This window comes from Barbus barbus (genome assembly GCF_936440315.1).
Source record: "Barbus barbus genome assembly, chromosome: 43".
NCBI lineage: Eukaryota > Metazoa > Chordata > Actinopteri > Cypriniformes > Cyprinidae > Barbus > Barbus barbus.
Genome location: NC_136721.1, coordinates 16587245 through 16591884, shown reverse-complemented (window position 1 = coordinate 16591884; position 4640 = coordinate 16587245).

Genomic DNA, 4640 nt, shown 5'->3' with positions numbered 1-4640 from the left:
AAAAAAAAAACACATTTTGGCCAAATTCAAAGGCAGCATCTTATGTATCCTATATGGAGAGCATAATCCCATAACACATTGTAGAAGTTTATTAAAAAGTCAATCCAAGATAAATTGGATCACCTCTAAACAGTTCCTGCACAAAAACGAAATGCTGTATCTGTTTGGGAGCATTTTATTTTAGATATTTGTTTTAATATTTTGAATAGCACATGCATGAATGCATTTCATTTTGATAATATTTAAAATATATATTTAATTTTAAGTATTGTTTTATACACACACACACACACAGCATTGTTTTGTCTCTATTTAATCATATTTTCAGAATTAATTTAATTATTGTAAGAATCAATGTAACTGTTAATTGTGAAAACAATTACATTTAATAAGATTAAAAAATTTATATTGATTGCGGAGGAACAATCAAGATTCAATTAGTTACTGTATGAAATTGAAACCAATTAAATGTATTGATGAAATACAATTATTTTGTATTTAAGAATATTCAGTTTATTAGTACAGAAATATCACTATTGCAGAAATAAGCAAATAGGCATCACTAAATTTATTAGTTTCTTTGTTAATATTGTGTACTCCAAATGGATATAAATTTTTAAATAAGTTTTATTTGATATCCTTTGCATATTTAAAATAATAATAGGATTGTATTGTAAATACATTTCTACAATAATATTGAAGTAATATTAAAAGTATTTTGTAATATTAAAATATATTTTGTAAGAGTCTATAAATTATTTTAACAATCAGTCCAAGAGAAATCCATTTTGATTGAAGTTGAGTATTCCATCTCATTCCTCACCCACCAGGTGCTGTTTTCAGGAAACAGACTGTTATCCATGGTCAGTCCTGGATCCCTGTCATCTCCACGAAGACCACTGGGCACAAACACGTGCAAAGGCTGACAAGTGTTCCACCTCTGCATAAGGACAGCCAGCCCTCATTCCTTTTGGAACACGAGCCCAGGGCTGACTTAATTGAAGTGGGCAGTGCTAGGACCGAAGTCAACACATACTCAGATTCATGAAGGTCTGTGGAATGAGCCGACTAATGGAAGACCAGCTGGCTACATTCTTCATAAAATAGGGGTAAATAATTCAGCTTTAAAGAGAGAGTGTTCCTCAAATAATTTAAAAGGCTGTGGCTCAGCAGACTTCCAGTAGTCTATACAGTAGCAGCATAAAAGTAGTTTTTCTTATTCTATGACTACAATTTTTGGTCTAAATGATTCACAACACACAAGTCAGCCTCCAACCTGAACAATGCAATAGAGTAGAAATTGGCATGTTATAATATATTCAACATTCAAATGTTATAAAGGAATTATATATGAATATATATATATATATTCATAATTATAAAGGAATTATATATGAATATATATATATAAGATCACATTTATTTGAATGAATTATAGCATTTATTTGAATTGAATATAGATAGAGAGAGAGAGAGATGACAGTTGTGTGTGTCTGCGCATCTGAGTGCAAAAATATATAATGTAAACTAAAACGTTTATTTTGGATATTGATGAGTGATCGTTATTAATCGTTTGACAGCACTAATATATATATATATATATACACTCACCTAAAGGATTATTAGGAACACCTGTTCAATTTCTCATTAATGCAATTATCTAATCAACCAATCACATGGCAGTTGCTTCAATGCATTTAGGGGAGTGGTCCTGGTCAAGACAATCTCCTGAACTCCAAACTGAATGTCAGAATGGGAAAGAAAGGTGATTTAAGCAATTTTGAGCGTGGCATGGTTGTTGGTGCCAGACGGGCCAGTCTGAGTATTTCACAATCTGCTCAGTTACTGGGATTTTCACGCACAACCATTTCTAGGGTTTACAAAGAATGGTGTGAAAAGGGAAAAACATCCAGTATGCGGCAGTCCTGTGGGCGAAAATGCCTTGTTGATGCTAGAGGTCAGAGGAGAATGGGCCGACTGATTCAAGCTGATAGAAGAGCAACTTTGCCTGAAATAACCACTCGTTACAACCGAGGTATGCAGCAAAGCATTTGTGAAGCCACAACACGCACAAGCTTGAGGCGGATGGGCTACAACAGCAGAAGACCCCACCGGGTACCACTCATCTCCACTACAAATAGGAAAAAGAGGCTACAATTTGCACGAGCTCACCAAAATTGGACGGTTGAAGACTGGAAAAATGTTGCCTGGTCTGATGAGTCTCGATTTCTGTTGAGACATTCAGATGGTAGAGTCAGAATTTGGCATAAACAGAATGAGAACATGGATCCATCATGCCTTGCTACCACTGTGCAGGCTGGTGGTGGTGGTGTAATGGTGTGGGGGATGTTTTCTTGGCACACTTTAGGCCCCTTAGTGCCAATTGGGCATTGTTTAAATGCCACGGCCTACCTGAGCATTGTTTCTGACCATGTCCATCCCTTTATGACCACCATGTACCCATCCTCTGATGGCTACTTCCAGCAGGATAATGCACCATGTCACAAAGCTCGAATCATTTCAAATTGGTTTCTTGAACATGACAATGAGTTCACTGTAGTAAAATGGCCCCCACAGTCACCAGATCTCAACCCAATAGAGCATCTTTGGGATGTGGTGGAACGGGAGCTTCATCAGCGTCGCCCTGGAAACAAGCGAGGAACACCTGCCCGTCCTCATCACAGGCTGATCGGTCACAGCTGCGGCTTATTACGCAGCGGCTACATAAGCCACGCAAGCCAGTCCCTGAGACCAAGCATTAACTCGCCCTCTCATTTCTCTCACAGACAGCAGCGTGTGACCAATCAGCCCCACTGTTTGGGCCGGTTACTTACCGTGTGCGTCAGCCAGGAAGGAGAAAAGCCGAGCAGCTCTACCACATCAACCTTCTGAAGAGGTGGGTTGGGACTAGAGACCAGCTCGCAGCCCTCGCCACCTCTGATCCCGTGGTGGTTGACATCAACCCCCATCTCTCGGCTACCCAGAAGGGGGAGCTGCAGCACCTGATCGGTCAGTTTTCTGATGTGTTCTCGTCTCTCCCCGGGCAGACCAGCATCCTGCAGCATGACATCCGGACGCCACCAGGGGTCGTTGTCAGACAATGGCCCTACCGCGTCCCTGAGGCTCGTCGGCAAGCTATTGAGGAGGAAGTACAACAAATGCTGAAGTTAGGGGTGATAGAACCATCACGCAGCCCGTGGTCCAGCCCAATCGGGATGGTCCCGAAACCGGACGGCATCCTCCGTTTCCACAATGACTTCCGTTGCCTCATCGAGGTCTCAGAGTTTGACGGGTACCCCATGCCTCAGGTGGACGAGCTGTTGGACCGACTGGGAAGGGCCTGGTATATCTCAACATTGGACCTCACCAAAGGTTACTGGCAGGTACCCCTCTCTGAGAATGCCAAACCTAAGACTGCTTTTTCCACCTCTAGTGGCCACTTGCAGTACCGGACCCTTCCCTTCGGCCTTCACGGGGCACCCGCCACGTTCCAGCGGATGATGGACATCCTATTGCAGCCCCATCAGTCCTACGCCACCGCTTATCTGGACGACGTCGTAATCCATTCCAAGGCGTGGGAATACCACCTGGACCAGTTACGGAGGGTGCTCTCGGAGCTCCGGAGGGCTGGGCTCACCGCCAACACTCGCAAATGCCACCTTGCCCTCTCCGAGGCGAAGTACCTAGGCTTCCAAGTTGGACGGGGTATCATTCGGCCACAGGAGAAGAAGGTGGAGGCGGAAACCAAGACCCAGGTACGAGCCTTTCTAGGGTTGGCGGGGGTACTATCATTGCTTCATCCCTAATTTCTCCTCTTTAGCTGCCTCCATGACAGACCTAACCAGGAAGGGGCTGCCGGAGAAGATACAGTGGACACCAGCAGCAGAAGAAGCCTTCCAGAGGGTGAAAGGGGCCCTCACCTCGGCGTCAGTCCTCTGAGCCCCGGACTTTAGCTGCCCCTTCCTGCTGCAGACGGATGCCTCCGACACAGGACTGGGAGCCGTCCTGTCACATATCCAGGAAGGTGAGGAGCATCCTGTCATTTATATCAGCAGGAAGCTGACCCCGGCCGAGAGAAACTACGCTGCGGTAGATAAGGAGGCTCTGGCCGTCAAATGGGCAGTCCTGGAGCTGCGCTACTACCTCCTTGGCCGGAAGTTCACCCTGGTCACCGACCACGCACCCCTCCAATGGATGGCTCGCGCTAAGGACACCAATGCCAGGGTGACCCAATGGTTCCTCGTAGTCCAGGACTTCCACTTCGTTGTGTGTCATTGGGCTGGAGCCAGGAACGCCAACGCTGACGGTCTCTCTCGGATTTGGGCAGCTTTCACAGGTCTGTCGGGGGTCACTCCTCACCCACCCCCTAATTTTCCCCTACTGTCTCATAATACCAACAGGACCAGGACAACGCTTAGGGCGGAGGGGGGGTGACAACGAGCGGCGGTCGCATTTTTCTCTCCCTCTCCTCCCCTTTCATTCCCTTCCCTTCCCTGCTTTGCTCTCTCGTCTCGTCTATTGTCTAATTCTTGAGAGACTCTCTCTGCACTGCTCTCCAAACTGAAAAATCATGGATTTGATCAACTGGTCTCTCAACGCAATTGACACCATCTTCTCGACGAGAAGTTTAGGTTCGGGGG